Source organism: Corapipo altera, unplaced genomic scaffold, assembly GCF_003945725.1.
Source record: "Corapipo altera isolate COAL_440 unplaced genomic scaffold, ASM394572v1 224, whole genome shotgun sequence".
Taxonomy (NCBI): Eukaryota; Metazoa; Chordata; class Aves; order Passeriformes; family Pipridae; genus Corapipo; species Corapipo altera.
In genome coordinates this window covers 638978-647941 of record NW_020884959.1, presented here as the reverse complement: position 1 = coordinate 647941, position 8964 = coordinate 638978, and the positions used below count along the sequence as shown (strand labels likewise).

The 8964-nt window shown below is 37.5% G+C and overlaps 1 protein-coding gene across 1 annotated transcript in view; it reads right to left on the bottom strand.

Moving 5' to 3' along the window:
• Positions 1-8964, bottom strand: part of URI1 (URI1, prefoldin like chaperone) — a 41390-nt gene that overhangs the window by 14029 nt on the left and 18397 nt on the right. The window lies entirely within an intron of this gene.

Sequence of the window (8964 nt, the reverse complement as noted above, 5' to 3'; positions counted from 1 at the left end):
CTAATTTGCAAAAGAAGAAGGTCATAACTGCCTGAAAAGGAAACACAGCTTTGCTAAGACTTAAGAATTGGGGGAAAGAGGGCACAATTAAAGCCTTATACTAATAATATTAATAGACTTGCACTCTTTGTTCAACTCAAAACTAATACAAATGCAAATTTTCAGGAGGGAAGACTTACTACATAAATTAGTTTCAACAGAGGATCTCTAAGACCTTGCACCTACTGGTCCTATATACCCTGAAGGAGCTAAAAGCCTTTGTGAAGAAGTAAGCTGATTTTCTATTTTAAAACTCTTTTCTGAAATCATTAAAGCAATACAAGAAGATGTCTCATACAATACTATGAAGGAGGCAAAAAGATCCTCTCTAACACAGGGTCATCAAAGTCACACTCCAAGAAACTTTTTTAAGCAAGAGCTCACTCCATGAATCTGGCTACCTCCTGCCTCAGCACTGCTTCTCTTCATTAATGATCTGTGATCACCAGTACTGTAGCACATAAAAAACCCTCATACACCCCAAATTATTTATTTTCACCGTATAGAAGTATGGTAGAGCATCCTGCTCTTCCCATTCTACAGAGAGGAATGTGTAATGAGGGACAACAACCACAAAATATTCCAGCTGAAAAATCACTTTCAAAACAATTCTCAGTTTTTTTTACTCTTAACTCTCCTTTTGCCTGTTACTTTAATATTTAATTAAGTATCTCTCTGGTCTTGAGGCGAATCCTAAAAAGTTTTAACACAGCTACTCCCCATACAGTTTTCTGGCTAGGGTATGCAGTAGTAAATGTTTCAGAGATTGCATTTCATATAATGATAGGCCTTTCAGATAAGGATGTGTGAAAATATACTAATAACCACAAAATTATTAGAAAATGCCTTTAAGTAGACAAAATGAGTTTGTACTTGTACTTACAAAATAAAATCTTAGTGACTCAGACTAAGGTTCAGATTCTTCCTCCCCCTCTACACATGCAGAAGAGAGAATTATGCATGAAACAGTCAAGGGAAAACAACTACCACTAAGTGTGTGGGATTACTCTCATCCCAATTTTATCAGATTCAGTATTGTATGCTTTTCTCCTTATTGATATCTCACAGTGTCTCAAATACAATTCCTTAAAAATGTATTATGTGCAGTAAATAGTTTAGAAAGAATTTTAGGCATTTTGGAAAAGCTATTCAAGCAAAGTCCACCCTTTCCAACAAGAAGCACAGCTCAGACTTCTGGAGTATTTCAAAAGCATTAACCTTTAAACCAAACAGCAACCTGTGTGTCAAATGTGTAGTCATCTCCATTAGTTAGGCTGTTTCTAGGAAATAGCTTAAGATTATTCTATGAAAAAAGCTCTGCATTTGCATTTCCTCCTGGATGAAATACCATTTACAAGAAGTATTTGATGTCTCGAGCAGTGCCAACACAGACCCATCAGAGTACACAGCTCCTTCCACACACAGTCAGGGTCCTGCTCCCCTCACACAACTCCTTTGAGAGCTGCCTCATCCTCCATCACACACAGCAGCTCTTATTATCAGTTAATTCGTATAAACATCATCCACAGTTTCTTTTGGTGTATAATGCACCTCCAAAGTCCAAATAAAAGAGAGGTGGTGATAGTTTTCCTACAAAATGTTCCCACCTGTGCCTTCAGCCCTTGAAGGTACTCTCAGTACACATAAGCATCTAGTTGGGATCGATTTTCGTCAAGTTTTTATCTTACATTCATAGTAAACGTTGTGCTCAGCTGTTTCTTAAACACCACGAGTGTCTCACTCATTGCCTGCATATCTAAATATTGTTCAACAGCCATCCAGGTTACGCTGCTCCTGGAGCACCAGGCTGTGATGCTGCTTTCCGGATGGGAGCACGTTGGTTTGCTCCGCTAGGTAAGGACACTGAGCAGTTACACACAGTGTTTTACTTTAAAATGCTGTACAAGCATTAACTAATCTGTGAGGGAGGTGAGAGTTACTCTCTCCTATTTTACAGATGAAGAAACAGACAGTTTAAGTGACTTGCCCCAGGCACAGCAGCGAACAGCTGGGATTACCCTGACGCTCCATCCCGGGGTGTCCCCACTCAGCCCCACCGGGTTGCTCACCTTGCCCTGCCAGCAGAAAACCGAGATTCCTGCCTGGCCAAAGGAGAGACTTTCCCTTGGTCAGGCCCTTCAGCAAAGAAGGGGCCTCCTGGAAAAAGGCTCATTCACCCAACTGGAGGGCAAGCTCAGGGTTTCGTGTTTTAAACTTGCCACTGCGCACTCCAAAAGCCTCCAACATAATTCACTGAATTTTGAAATGCACAGTAACTACTGAGAAACAAGTCACTCTACAAACTACAGGGGTTTTTTTATTAATTGAGACCCCCATAAAAATATCAGTAGAATAAGGGAGGCTCCACAGTCTCCTCCTCTTACTACCCCGTGGTTTAAGCTTCTTAGAGCCTTTTAAGACGGATTGAACCAGAGGCTGTTGTCCAACTTTGTCACATCCAATAATCTGAGCAAAGTCTGACATGGCTTTCAGGTGAACCCGCATAGTTCCTATTTACATGTCTCAGCTAAACCACTTGGAAAGATAGTTCAGCCCCACAGACCAGCCAGAGCCTCCAGGACTGTTTTCCAGAACTGCCAAAAGGAAAAGGTATTTGAACCAGAAATCAGGATATGTAGATTTCCTCTACACAGTAGCATTTGAATATTTCCAGGCAGCAAGATCTCTTTACATTTAGATCACTCCTTCCCAGCTCCATTATTAGTCTGAAAGGACTTGACTGGATTTCCTACACCACGATTAGTCATTTTTAAGAAGCAGCCCTCTCCTTGCTACAAATACACTGGTAGAGGAGCAAATAATTGGGGAACACATTTCATATTGTTGAAATGAAGTCCACCGAAACCAGATTTTACACGACATGACAACGTACTAATGCCAAACTGACACAAATTCTCATCTATGCGTTTTGGCTTTAATGGGTTAATTAGCCTGGCTGGATACAAATTTTAATTATCTGAGTTTGACATTAATGTCCTTGGAGTGTTGTCTATAAGGATTTGGGGAATCATAGACATTATTTTAGTTACTTCTGGAAACTGTGTGTTACACTGGGATTTAAATAGTAAGAACAGACAAGAATAGTGAGAACAGGTTGATCTATTTTGAAAAGTCAGACTTTGTGAAACAGGACAAACTGAGACAAAGCTGAAGCCTAGTGCACCTCACTAGGTTCCGTTAGCCTTCAGGGGAGTCTCGTGGATATGTAACAGAAAAAACACACGAAAGTTAGGAAATAATCTCCTTTGAGGATAGGTGATGGGACAGAAATTTTAAATTAAGTATAACAAAGAATTCTGTATGCAACTGAGATTTAGAGTCAAGATCTTCTCGCAGCCTAACAATATTTCTCAAGTAAAAGGTAACCAGGGTTAATACAGTTATACCCAGAGTGTTGATACAGGCCAGAGAACAACCACCTACCTCTGTTACTGACTCAGTTCCTCCAGAGCAAGAACCTGGAGGTACAACCTGAAGGCAGCACTTCAACAGCTGGCATTTTCCACCATGGAAATGCTGGGCTGCCACCACCTCACTCCAGGTGCAGAAGGGAAGTTACATGGGAGACCCACAGAACAGCATTTTGCATGCAGAATCCAATCAGCAATTTCTAGCCCAACTATTACTGACCCCTGAACAAAACAAGAATGCCTATCATGCAGTCTGTTAACAGACCATGTTAATGGTACTGAGGCTGGAGGTGAAGTATCATACAAACCAATGCACATGGCTCCACTCCTGAATTCTTTTGGAGATGGAAGGTACTTCCCTGCAAAAGTACAACACTACAGCACAACTGCAAGTACTATTAATGGGTTGAGTTTATGGTGTGCTGTTTGAAGTCCATTACTTATTTTCTTGCTTTTAAGGGTCTGAATAAGTAGATCAATCACCTGACGATTTTTATATGTATTTCAATAAATACATATTTAATAAGCAACGGAATTTTTTGTGGCCAATCATTTTCCAACAAACTATCACAGGCTACTTGAAACAAGTAAGATCTGCAGTTCTGCAGAAAGCAGGATCTACCAGAAGCTTTTCAAAACACCCTTCTCTGTTTTTCTATTCTTTCCTGTTCATTTTTCTAGAAATGGATTTAAGAGTTAAAAGAGAATCCTGATGGCTCTTTGTGTATATGGATTTAAGCTCTCTTTGTGCTTGCAACAAGACACATAAATTCATTCCTTATAACAGCAACTGCACTAGTCTTTTAAAATGCAATGCAATCCTTTGTGCAGGAACTTTGCATCATTTAAAGACAATTTTCATTCTGTTTTCCATGTTCCCCTGGTATCAAAACCAAAGTCATTTCTTCTGTAAAAATTTGTACAAGCAATTTGGTCTTAGGAACACTAAGTAAATGCACCACATTTCCCTCTTAGGTTCAACACACCTATGTAATTGCTAGAATTATGTGAATACATCTGAATTCCTCCTAAATGAAGAAGGGTGGCTGGCATTCAGATAACTCCTCTGTTGTCCAGTAAAAACTATGAAAAGGTAAGGCTTTCTTTGGATCACAGTATGTAACTTAGAGAAAGGAGTCTATGCTTCTTACTTTTTTCCACTGTGTTCTGGTTAAAATACCCAGGCCGTAGTCCTGTGAGAAACCAAACACCTCCTGGGAACTGCAGAGCAAATTTAGAGCACTTAGCACTCCACTGAATCAGCTCCTAACTTAACAAGGGTAAGGAAGGAACTGATGGAGGTTATCAAACTAAAAAGTGATAATTGCAAAAAATGGTTAAAAAAAAGTTCAAAAGCACAGTGAGGCAGAATTCTCTGGCATGCAGGAAAAAGAACAGAAATTATTATTTTTTTTTAATAAAGAAAAGCAGTGGCTAAATTTTTTAATAAGGAAAAGTAATGGCTAAATTTCTTTGTAACACTGCCTGCACTTTTTGTTCTTTACCCCCAAAATTGCGAGTAGACAAGTTGTGCTACATTCTTTAGAATATTAAGGAAGTTATTTTCACCCTTGGATGAAACACTGAAACCTCTAAAGGCCTCACTCATTCACAGATGGGAAATGGAAAGCCTTTCTATCATGTATTTTGGAGACAATATCCTTTTTTTCTGGAAATGCTGATAAGGAACAAATTCAAACTGGTCCTCATCCTCCCGGATCATCTTATTAAAAACAATGGTATCTTTTAAAGCCTGTATACCAAGCTATCGGTCAACTTTGATTGACACAAATATTTGTATTAAAGGTTACATACTGCAATTTACAATTGGGTACTATCACAATACTGTATGTTAATGTAATCAGTATTTTCATTTCATGAATTCATTTGCAGCATGACACTGCAAGGGTATTCTTACATATACTGAAGACACAATTGCTAAGTAGTTCAACAATTCTCCTTTAAGTGGGATTTTTTTTTAATCTGATAAATTTTTAACACAATAAAACCACTCTTAGTTCTGTGTGCATGTTTTAATTTCCCACCTTTTAAAGTGTTTAGACTCTTGGAATACCTAGCATACTGAATTAATCCACAAATATTTACAAGAAAAATCTATTTAATTTTTTTCTATAGTAACTACCACAGGGACTATTGTAATGAAAAATTTCCCATCTTAAAGAATTAATGCGATTACTGATATAGAGAAAAAATGTAATTTATATCATCACAAACACGTAAAAGATATAATCCCATATTCACAAAAAGAATCTTTATTTCCTCTTTGAATACTGAGACAATACAGTCTTGCCTTGAGGAGAACAGAAATATTATGAAGTACCTTAAGCAAGATAATTGTAGGAGAAAAAAAAGTACAACTGCATTATTGTTGTGCTAAACTGTGACATACTTAAAAAGCTAATTTCTTTTATTTTAATGGAATTTGGTGTGCATATCCTTTAATCTACTTCACTATTTCTTCACATTTTTACACACAAACATATGTGTAAAGTGTTTCCCATTATCTGTACTACCTGGTTTATCAAACTGCAATGATTTTAAAACAATTAAAAATATACTTGGTAATTCCATAAACTTCATTAGATTTATTAACAGTTTGGGGAGTAACTAAACCTCTCAAATGTCAAAAATATGCACAGCAAATCAAAGATCTACTGCAACTCAAATATTATTCAAGAAAACGTGATCAATATTTTATGAAAAAGTAACATTTGACATGAGTGACTGTCCCAAATTTTACCAAATACATTTCAACCAATCACAGTGCTGAACAGTTTGCATCTAAATCAAAAGCTAAGCAAACAAAAATGTATCCCCAAAATACAGCTTTCTACAGCTATGTCAGTTAAAGTACATTCAAAATTCAGTACAGTCACCCTTCAATTATTCCTTTCAATTAAATAAATTTTAAGCAAGAAATTAATCTGCTGTGGCTGGGCATTTCTCTGTTCCACAGAAGCAAACATTTTTTCACTCGTTCTCCTTTAAAAAGCAAATTTAACAAAACTACTAAGACAAAAAGGATGACCTAATTAGTGCTAAGTAATATTTAAAGCTTTTATATATAGTACACTCTTATTGCTACCCCTAACTTCCAAGGCTTTATACTCACTGATATTGTTTGATTTATCTGGCACTATTGCTGCTTAAGCATGCAAATTCATATTCTCCATTCTTGCATGCATCCAACACACACAGAAGGAATATAACTGTGAAGAAAATGTCCTGTGAGCCTTGATTAAATTAACTGTTGGGGCACTGATGTGCTCAAAGGGCAGTGGGGCCAGAGGTCTCCAATGGGCAGACCCACGTCAGATTAGTCAAAGGCAATAACTCCTCAGAACCAGCAAGAAAAAAATTCAGAACTGAGTTAGAGGAATCTCTTACCCTCTTCTACCTAAGAGCCAGTCCCAACAGAAAACTTAAACCCTGAACAGATGCTCTCCCACTTCTCACCATTCAGGAGAGTGAGACACACGAGATATGACATGCAATGAAAATGTATGTCTTGTATTTATTTCCTTATATCTCCTAATTTCTGGTAAAGCACTGAATTACCAGTGCTGTACTAATTAAGTTCATTTCAGTTATCTGAACAGATTTGACCAGCTACTTATGAAAAAACACCCATCTAAATTAAATAGAGTAGTATTAGATAAAAAAAAAAAAATGTAGGTCACTGAAGAAGCAAACCATCAACAAATATTGCCAGCTTTATTTCGGCATGAGCCTTTCTTTGCTCTGTTCAGACCCCAGTTCCTATATATCAAAAGCCTTTAAGCACACACTGGCCTTAAGCACATGCTTAAAAAGCTTTGCTGTGTGAGGACCTTCCCCCTGGCACGCTGGGGACTGCTGGCAGTGTAATCCCCTGCACTGAGCGTGCCCTCCTTTCCAGCGGGTGTGACCTACTCACTGAATTTATGTCCAAAACAAAAAGATTATGTACTAAAAATCAAATCACGTTGTGTCAACGTAATGGTAATGCCCAATACACCCTGTAAACTGTGAAGAGCCTCTGCTCACAAAATGCCAGTGAAATCAGAAGTCATACCTGGGAAAATAACTCCAGTGCAATAAATACACAAAAGAGACTCAAAACTAACACTTGCCAAACATCAGTCTTGCACATTTGTGCCAAAAGCAGCCAATTCCTATTATACAGTAGTGTCCTACAGGTCTTTCACATACTATTTTTCAGATTAGAACAAACTAATAAAATCTCCAGTATTCTTCTCTAAGTTGCATTCATATAGTATGAAAATGGTTTAAAGAGTTTAAGTCAGTTGTGTTTTTAAGGGAGAAAAGCATATCTAGGGAAGAAGTATCTTTTTTTCAGAATCATATGTACTAATACGTTTTTTATCATCCCAAACTGAAAACAGTCCTTTAAAAAAAAAGTTTTTAGTTAATATCAGTGTTTTGGAGCCTCCCACTGGCAGCCATCACACAGCTGAAGTGAACTATCAGCTGAATGGAGGCTTTATATCCAGCATCAATGTCTATTTTGCTTTAAAAGAAATTAGTATTTCTGAGTTTGTATTTTAAATGCAATTTAAAAGATCATAAAGGAAAGAATCCAGCATTTATTGTGTGTCTCCCAGCAGACTACTTAATGTTCAAACATCTACTATGCAAAGGTCAAATGATTTCACTGAATATAACAGTGACAAAAATATTCTGCAGCACTGAAAAAAATATCAGATGACCAAGGAAAAAGATGTGGATCTGAGATCTCATAAGAGTCACAATAAATAATGTAGATTCAGTTCAGTAAGAAAGAAAATTGCAAAGTTGTGTCATGAGAACCAGATTAAGAAAGATAATAGGTAAAATATACAAATCACATAGTTTTGACAGTGCTCTTCATAAAGGAATATTATAAAGTAATACAGCAAATGAATTTTTATAAAACAACCCCAACTTTTCTTACACAGATATTCCCTGCACAAAATTAAAAAAAAAAAAACTTATTCAGATGGGGAAGCTCCAGGGTGTTCTGCTGCAGGCAGCAACATGGACAGCTGAAGTCAGACAAAAATTCAGTGTAAATAGCTGTGGTAGTTGTAAAATACACGGGGCAAAGCTGCAGTGAGCACTCACTCAGGAATGAGACAGATTACAGGTAAAACCAATATGAAAAAAATCAACTCAAATGCTTATCTGAAGCAAACAGCAAAGGCTAACAGGCACCAATTTATTTTCCATTCTGTTGTGCTTTTCCTTCTTTGACATTTACATCAAATATTTTAGGCTCTCAGTCTTTCCAACACAAAGAGGTTGCAAAGTGTGCCATGCACAGCACTTGCTGGTAGTTCTTGGCTCTTCAAAGCCAAGATCTCACCACCAGCTAAAAAGAGCTGGAAACAAACCCAGGAACTGCCTGTCTGCCTCTGTGATGTGCTGCTCTGTAAGATGAATTTGGTGGTGATCAACTGCACTTGAACTGGGGAGATCCAGTGGATCACTCCAC